Raw genomic sequence first — 9,943 nt, forward strand, 5'->3', positions numbered from 1 at the left:
CAGGCTGCCTGGTTGGTGGTCTATAAGTGAACTTGATACTGAAATCAGCAGCCAGCTGTGATGTGCAGAGCATCAAGGGGGCTGTGTGAAGGTAGTCTGGAGCTCAGCCAGTCACTTAACACTTGTCAACAACTCTTAATGAAAGTGACCTTTTCCTTGGTGGCCTCCTTTTCATTAGGAGGTGGGAGGAGGTCAGAGGTCGTCACCCGAGGCTGGTTTGTGTCGGTGTCAGCGGGTAGACGGGTGAAGAAGAGGGCTGAGAAAAAGAGTTGGAGAAGGGGATCGGAGGACAGAGGGGGATGGGGGAAAACTATTGGGTGGCTAGTTGGATCCTTATGTTTGGTTTCCTGTATCCAGCTGGTCCTACTGCTCTAGTGTTTGTCCATCCTCTCACCTGACATCGTATCTCCTCTCTTGGGCATACCTCTTTCTAAAGCATCTTTACTCTGTCCTATTTCTCAAATGTCTTAACCACTTTCACAGCAGGATTTGGCCAAAGCTTCAGGATGAAAAGCCTGCATTATCCTATAGAGTGACTGCTCTCACGAAGCCAATTCAACCATTAAGCTTGACTTAACAAAGGTTCTGTTCTCCTTTTCCTCTGTTTCTGTTCTTGAACGCAGATGTGGCTAACTGAGTGAGACAGAAAGAGAGAGAATCAACCAACATCCCTCTCCTCCTCCTCTTCCCCTTCACCCCGGCCTCTTGCACATGAAAGGGGCCGCACAAGGCCAATGGATGGCCGGTGGGGTGTGTGCTATGCGAGGGCCCCAGACCCAGACACAACACAACACACAGCTCTGCGGGCCACCACAGCTGGGCTGGAATGTGACCTGCTTCAGATTGTAATGCCAGACTAGGCTCTGTGTGTGTGAAATAGAAGTGGAAGGAGGAGGACACGGATGGAGGGACATCGAATACACAGCACATGCACTATTTGAAAGAGCCTTTTGATGAACCCAGAACATGTCAGGTGATTTGCCCGAAGCAACGACTTCACAAAGCAAAAGCATATGGAATATTTTCTTTATTCATAATTTTCCATAAAAAATGAACACTAATGCATCATACAGAGCATAGGGATGTCTTTCTTCTAGGTAATTAAATCCATAGATACACATAGATACTCATATGCCCATGTTCATCCTTTGGCCACAGCCCTATAAGAAATGGATCGAGAACAATAAATATGAAGTACAGAAGTCCACATACCAAATGTGTATTATAACTGTAATACTTATCAAAAAGTAAACACAAAAAAATACCTTATTTGATTCTGGTTTATAAACTGAGGCTTCACATTGTACTATTGTGTTCTCATATGCTCAAAACAGATGTTAACAGAGAGTCTGGGATATCACACAACATCATAACATAACATAAGGCTAAATGGAGACATAATATTTGTGGGTAAAATGTATAATGTTATATTAATAAACAGCTACAAAGATTAAATACTTTATACATGGTAGATACTTTTCAGACAGTGGACTCCAGGTATAAGAATCTAAGCTTCACTTCAAAAGTAAAAAAAAAAAAAACAGAGAGAGAGAGAGTGAGAGAGAGAAAGCTTGTGTTAAGAAGAAGAAAAGAACAATGCGAATCTGTGAGGAACTGACTGATCAAGAAAAAGAAAGAAAAAATAAAAAAAACGAGATAAAAGTGATCACTAATGAGCTATGTGATTAAAATTTGTTCCAAAAAGTAAGGAACAAGAAAGTGAAATGAATGTTAAACAGGCAACAGAACAGTGAGACTTGTGAGGTCACTGAAGCTTAGAAGTCAGGATGATTAGAATATAATCTCTACTGGGCGGCAGAGAAATCTTTAAGAAAATCACAGGTTTTCTTGTGGATAACCTCACGGAGCTTCCTGATTCTACGAGCGCTGGAGGAACCTACAAAGCTGTCAGGCTGCAGGATGGCCATCCCGTTGTGAACATCTCCCATGATGATCAGTTGTCCGTCAGCGACAGTGATGTTGGGACAAGGGCAGTTCCAGTCCATGTTCAGAAGAGTCACCTCCAGAGGTTCTTTACCGAAGAACCTCAGACCCATCTTCTCATCCTTCAAGATCTCCTCCACTGTCACCAAAGCGTGGCCTGACTCTTGCTCCTCTGTAAGCTCCGTCACATGCCCCAGGATCACGAAGTCGCTTTTGCAGAAGCTGGCGACCATCTTACCTCGAGGTTTACACATCTTGCAGTTATGGTTCTTTGGAAAAGGACACATTTCTTCACAGGCCTCTTGGACTCGAAGTTATTCTCGTTGCCGCCGCAGCCTCCATACACGAAGGAGTGGACACTTTTTGAGGCTGCTGCTGTAAGCCCAGCGAGGCTCGTAGGCTTTACACGGCCCCTGTTGCGCTCGGTAGGCTGCATGGAGCTGACAGATCTCTCCTCACATGACAACATGCAAGCTTCATAGCTGTCAAAGTGATTCCGGTTCTTATTGCACTGACTGTAGGTGAAGGTGAAGCAGTTGTTCCTCTTTGACTCGTAGTACCAGCTCATGGGTGTCTTCTCCACAGTCGTCGGTGTCCGGACTCTAAGACACTCTTCGGCTGGGAATGGCAGGTTGGTGCTGTTCCCCATGAATTCTTACCTTTCGCCTCTTTCCTGATCACCACCAAGGGGAAATGTGAGGATACACTTCCCCCAACATTTCTGGCTGTGCAAGGTGTAAATACCGGCGTCCTGGAGCTGCGCGTTGTAAATGACCAACTGGCCGATGTTAGTGACTACGATATTGCCTCTGACGTTATGCGGTTTCATTATGACGTTGTCTTGCCCTTCAGCTGCTATTCTCCCAGGTGATTTCCGGATGTGGCTTCCCATACCTCGCACAGGAAGCTGGCTGTCTCACCCACAAAACACTGCCTGCTGAGTGGGGCCATTGTGTATGGCAGGGAGCTGGATGTCAGCGGGAAGGGTGGTCTGGAGGGCAGTGGTGGGATGTAGGGTGGTCTCTGCTGGGATTGGACTGGTGTTTGGCCAGGTCAGGTGATACCTGTAAGTAGGGTGGATAAAAAAGAAATAAATCAGAGCCAGCATATGTCAGGGGATTTTACTTAAAGGTTCAATGTGTGATATTTAGTGGCATGACTTCTCCCTGAGGATAAATAAACTTGATCTGTATTTTTTTGTATCGGTGAAATCGATCGCAGCCAACAGAATAACCCCAAAACACCATGATATACTCAATATTTGGATTGTCCATTTAATTCTTATAAGGCACAGGTGTCAACATGTGGCCCAGGGGGCCAAAACCCAGGCCCGCCAAAGGTTCCAATCCGGCCCCTCAGGATGGATTTGCCAAGTGCAAGTTAGGGCATCAAACTCAAAAATAATATCCTAATAACCTATAATATGCCAACACCAGTTTATTTTCTATCTGATTTAGTGCAAAAAAACATTAAATATGAAAATTTTTACATTTACAAACTATCCTTTAACAATAAATGTGAATAACTTGAACAAATATGAACAACCAGAAATATTAAAGAAAATTAAACAAAATTTTAACAGTTTTCTGCCTGTTACTAAATGTTTGTACATATGTATAAGTGATAAGTCGAGGCATAATATTGATAAAATTGTGGTTCTATATTTTCTTAACAAATTCCATTTTCCCAAGTTAGTCACATCCTTTATGTTTGGATAGTTTGTAAATGTAAATACTGGCGTAACTGAATGTTATTTTTTTGCACTCAAACAATTTGGAGTTGTCCATTATTTATTGGCTATCACGCTATTATGTACTGGTCCGGCTCACTTCAGATAAAATTGGGGCTGAATGTGGCCCCCGGAAGAAAATGAGTTTGACACCACCTGTTGTAAGGGATACAATTCAAGTTCACACTTCAAAAAGGAAGGGCAGGACTATAGAAAAACTTTGGCTTTCTTTTTGTCCCCTCTCAAACTGTATTTTATGAGTTGATATATACAGTCGCAGAAAAATTATTAGACCAGCAAAAGTTCATCAAAAACGTGGTTATGCAATCAAGTACTAACTCCTGTGTGTATCAATGTGACTAAAACAGACAGAAAAGAAAACATGGAATGAATAAAAGCACTGTTTTTGTCAGTACATGCCATAGATATTGATGTACGAACTGAAGGGATTTTTGTTATTATCAAGAAAACATAGAAAACGGATAAATATCAGCTCTGAAATTAAACTCTTATGAGCTATTTTGTTGTTATCATTATATTTGTCCAAACCAAATATACCTTTAGTTGTACCAGGCATTAAAATGAACAAGAAATTGAAGAAAAACAAGGGCTGGTCTAATAAATTTTCCACAACTGTATGTACTTTTATGTTAAATGTATTGTATTTCATTACTTTTCTGTGATTAATGACCGTTGATGGGTGCATATGTAAGTGATCTCTTGTTTTAATTGTTTATTTTTTTTTGTTTTGTTTTTTTTTACTTCAAAGTTTGAGACAAATAAGCTAAACTAAACATAGTAAGTGATGATAATTTTATCCCTAACAGCCAAACATAAAATACTATAAAGAAGACAGGAACAGGGAGTCCATTTCTTGGCTCTTGTAGAAAAATTACCAATTCAAAGAATGAAAATAAATCAGTTTGGCAGGATTTTATATACTGGGTAACAAAAAAAAAAAAAAAAGATCTCGATCATATTATTTGTCCAATTAGATCCCCTAAATCAGGGGTTGGCAACCTTCACAACATAAGAGCCATTTTTGTCTTGGAAAAAAGAAAGAAATCTGACTGGAGCCATGAAAAAAAGTATTTAAACCCATGTACATTTTACCATGGAGGTGGCTGCTCTGGCTGTGGCCTATTTGTGATTAGTTTGCTATTTAACATTGTATTTTCATTATAATAAAGCAGTGGTTCCCAACCTTTTTGGCTCGTGACCCCATTTTAACATCCCAAATTTTGAGTGACCCCAGACATTCAAACGGAGACTTTTTTTTTTTTTTTTTTTGCTAAAATTAATTTGTTTTGACCCATGTAATAGTTTGCTGTACTATGCTGCAAATAAACGTTTATTTTTGACAACATTTAGTCTATATAATGTATATTTTTTATGGACAGAGGCAGAAAAGCCAGGTGTAGATTACTGCACAAAGTAAGAATTTTTATTTTCCTTGGTCAGGATATGTACAGTCAGTCCAGCTTCTATTTACAAGGCTGACAATTAATACTGAACAAACAAGGACTCAAACTATGAATTATGAAAGAGCTGCAGCATCTGAAACTGACCACAATGAACATTTGAAAGATAAACAGTACCACAGGCTTCAGTTCAGCTTCACAGTTTGTCATGTCTTTTATGGATTGGGATTGTCTCTGTCAACGCACCATATATTATTTCTCAGTAACTTTTTTTTTTTTTAGCAATTACTCGAAAAATTTTAGGCGACCGCATTTGAATTCAAGGCACCCCATGTACGGTCCTGACCCCAAGGTTGAAAAACACTGCAATAAAGCAATATCGGTTGTATTTATGAAATTATACACGACAGAAAGAAAACATTCAGATTTGTGGCTATTATTTTTTAATGATGGACACTATTCCAAACATAATAGCATTGTGTAATGGAGAAAAAGCTCAACTTTCATATATAGTGGCTTTCGTTACAAACTACAAATACAAATCGAGCATCTTGGTTTGAATTTGGCAAAAAAAAAAATCCATTTTGGTTTTTATGTTGTCAAATGATTTTATTCTTCTTAAAACCTGCGCTTTTTGCAGACGGACAAAGTTAGAATATATTAGACCTATAACAATGTTAAAAGTACTGCTCATCAGTTCATTTCAAAATTTTTCCTTATGTTTTTTTGACCAGAGGAGCCATAAGAGATGCTACAGAGCCATATGTGGCCCCAGAGCCAAGGTTGCCCACCCCTGTCCTAAATTTTACACACAGAACCTTTTTCAGCCATTATATCAGTGCATTCACATATCAGAGATAACATATTAAAACATTTTAGAATAAGAGATAAAAGTGATGGTGTCTTAATTTCAAAGACCAAATAAAACATTACCTCATCACTCCAAAATCAAAATAGTGGAGATCTAAAATACTTAACATGTTACCTGCAGGTGACCTCAGAGATAGAGATACCCTTGGAACAGGCCTCTGCATCCATGTAGCACTTGTTATAATAGGTCATGCCGTCTGATGCACATGTGAAGTGAGGCTCCCTCTCACACCGGTCTCGGCACTTACACACAGGCTGGCCGTCCCAGATGTCACACTCAGACCCTTGCTGGGAGCACATGAACTTGTCGCAGGTGGCGCCCTTTGGCATTCCAATGGGGCCCCTGTTACCCTTGATGTCTATGTACCGTGCTGCCACACAGCTCTTGTTTCCACACACGTTAGGACAGCACTTCTCAAATGTCTCACAGTCCTACAAGGTTGGAAACAAGCAAAATGTCTGCATCACATTCACTGCTTTTATTTGGATAAATGTTAACTGCACAAAATAGGAGATAATTGAATGCTTGATGGAAATCCTTCTTAGTAAAATACTTTTTTTAATTATGTGGATTGCTGCATAAATTGAGTTTGGATCAGTCGGGTCAGTGTTTGGTCACCGTCAAAAACTTACATAGACTTGAAATAAAAGTATAAACACATTAACCCTTTCATGCATAGTGGTCACTACAGTGGACAGGTATTCTACAGCTGTTCTCTTATATATTCATGCATTTGTTGTTTTAGTTCCATATCAGCCACACAGGGGACGTTCATTGCATCATCCCAAACACTGACATTCATACCATTACTGTAACTTTGCTGTTCTAGATAAACCTGATCTGCACTAACATGTTTGAGTGTAAATCAATTGCTTGTTATTGTTATTAGACCAGTGGTTCCCAACCTTTTTTGGCTCGTGACCCCATTTTAACATTACAAATTTCTGGCGACCCCAGACATTCAAAACTGAGACTTTTTTTTGCTAAAATTAATTTGTTTTTGATCATGTAATAGTTTGCTATACTATGTTGCAAACAAACATTAACTTTAAACAACATTTACGCTTTATTTTTAAATTTAAATTTCAATAAGGAAAGGTGTGTGGTGTTTTAATTATAATGACATATATATTGAATCATTTCAACATATTTTTTATTACTATTTTTTTTATCAATTACTAGAAATTTCATGTGACCCCATTTGAATTCCAGGCGACCCCACATGGGGTCCTGACCCCAAGGTTGAAAAACACTGTATTAGACTGTTATTAACAGTTTGTTTGTTTTTTTTTAACAATTTTTTTTTTCTCCATATTATCTCCATGAAGTGAGTAATGACTGAATATTAGAGCATGTTAAAATGTGACAGAACATCATATTTGCAGCATTAAAAATGTTTTTATTTAATAGTTTTCACACAATATATCACTAAATACATGATTCTTTGCTTCAAAAATGAAACACATGGTGTCCAGCTGAGTGGACATTTTTGCAACTCCATAAAAAATAGGTTCATAAGAAAATTTTCAATCACTTTGTTTTTTTCATGTCTAAAGAGGAATAAAAACACTCAGGAAAAAAAATATTGATTAATGTTCTAATAATTCATGCATGAAAGGGTTAATTTACCGTACTATTTTTTATTTTATTTTATTTTTTAAGTTAGATCAAGTCTATCTGTCTGTGTAAAAAAAAAAAAGTGTAAATCTTTGGCATCTGTTAGTCGATTAAGAATGCACTCCACACTTTTCTGAAACTTCATAAAATTATTCAGTTACATTTTTGCCATCCAGTTAATGAAATACGTATATATATTTAAAAATATAAAACTATAATAGTCTATATAATATATATACTAGGTATATTCTCACATTTTGTCTTCCACATTAAAGTCGTCAGTGCATGTCAGTGTACAGGTTTGGGCTGCAGCTCCATCAGGACTCACCTGGTCAGATTCACACTCTCGCATGCAGGTGCTCATAGCATCCACCCACAGGTTGGGGTTCAGTTCGTTCGGACACATACCTGCGTGTGAATACACCACTTTTGCAACTGATGACATAGGCATAGCTTTTACACGACAGCTGTCCATAAAAAGGAGAAAAGTGTAAAAATGTCCCAGAACAAACCAAATCCATCGGGGAAACAGCATCCACCACATATCCAACGCGCAAAACAAAGGACACAATCTTGGAAAAGAAAAAAAAAAAAAAAAGCCGACAGGAATAACTTTCTAACGCGTCTGGAAATGGAAAAAATATATTTCCTTTTTAAAGTTTCTCGCACTTCTAACAGTGAAAGGAAAAGCAGCATAAAAACAGCTAAAATAGCAGCGTGTGGAACTGGTGCCGATGCGCACAGCTCTCCAGGTTATTTGGTCCACGTTTAATAAGAGCCAGAGATTAGGGTTGAGGCGAGCAAACCCACTTAAGATCTCACTACATGAATTACAGTTGCCTGTCTAGTCGCACAGCAAATCACAGCTGAGTTACAGTTATGATCAACTTAATTAAAGAGAAAAAAAAAAAAAAAGTTTCCCAAGTTTGAAGGCGCTGGTTCACAGAGGACTGGCGGAGACACCTGTGCGTAAAAAGCGCAGACGCCTTAACCCTTAGCTTTCAAAATCAGAGGAAAGGAGACGACCTGTCAGTAAAATAAAAACAGATTCAACTTATTATACAGTTGAGTGACATTTTAGAAGTGTGTTCTCATATATTTACCATAAATGTAAAGACTATTTATTCTGATTTTCCCCTTGCACAGTATTGAATGTCATCAAACCGCAGTATGTGACAACATTGCGCACTGTGGTCATACTACATTATAATGCACTAGTTTATTTCTGTACTAACTCTATCAGTGTGTGAACAAAATGTGAGTCTCCAGAAGATGGCACCAAACTCACTACAGCTCCTCTACTTCCTGTTATTGAGTCTCAGATGTTCTGAATACATTAATATAATGCAAGAGAAGGACAGGAGCTGGGTTCATTTAAAATGATGGAGAGTGCGTAAAGGTGGTTCAGTTCATGGAGACACTGTTATTTTTTTTAACTAATTGTGCCGTACATAGATTATTCTACATATCAGTCAATTAAAAACCCTCTATCCTATACTCCTGTTGCTTTTTCTTTACTTTACTTTGCTTTTCTTTAAGGTGGTTCAGTTCATTGAGAAATTGTTTTTTTTTTTTAACTAATTGTGCCACACATAGATTATTCTACATATCAATCAATTAAAAACCTCTATCCTATACTCCTGTTGCTTTTTCTTTACTTTCCTCCTCTTCTTCATATTTCCAAAGGTTTCCTTAACCCATAAAGATCCAAACACCCACCGATGACTAAAAACATCTACTGATATAAACTGTTCAATACCTGTTGATCCATCAATCCTATCAATACATGAACACAATTAGTGTAAAATACAGTTTGTCATCTTTTCACGATCATCAGATATGACCCATTTGGACATTCAGAGGCTCCGTTGTTACCATGGAAACGCGGTCATCTTCTACAACACTGATTCACCAGTAAAACCCATGGAGTAGGATCAATGACAGCGAATAGAGTTAGTGATATATTTTACTTTAAGTCACTTTTTCTTCAGTTTTCTCTGTTTTGATATAATAACCTTTGAATTTTCTCTGAGTTTTCATGAGTATCTTAATTAATTATAGAAAAATACATTATTTACACTGAAAAATGCAAATTACAGAGGAGAGTGTTAGAATAAATTATGACAAATCAATTAAGAAAGGTTAAATAGAGAGAAAAATTCATTTTGGAACTGCCACAAAAGTAACACTGGGTCTTTATGGGTTAAACCAGATGGTTATTATAATATTAAACAGTTATACCAGTGAGTCAGATGGTGGTGCCATACCAGCCACATCTTATCTCAGCTGCACGTTGAGGAATCTATTTCCCTATCACAGCTCAGAAACATAATATTTCAACTACTCTGGGTTCACCGTCTG

At 38.1% G+C, this 9,943-nt stretch overlaps 1 pseudogene; it reads right to left on the bottom strand.

Moving 5' to 3' along the window:
* Positions 1–1,592: 1,592 nt before the first annotated feature.
* LOC115423382 (WAP, Kazal, immunoglobulin, Kunitz and NTR domain-containing protein 2-like) lies at positions 1,593–9,002 on the bottom strand (annotated as a pseudogene).
* Positions 9,003–9,943: the final 941 nt, after the last annotated feature.

The sequence above is a fragment of the Sphaeramia orbicularis genome, chromosome 8 (genome assembly GCF_902148855.1).
Source record: "Sphaeramia orbicularis chromosome 8, fSphaOr1.1, whole genome shotgun sequence".
Lineage (NCBI taxonomy): Eukaryota > Metazoa > Chordata > Actinopteri > Kurtiformes > Apogonidae > Sphaeramia > Sphaeramia orbicularis.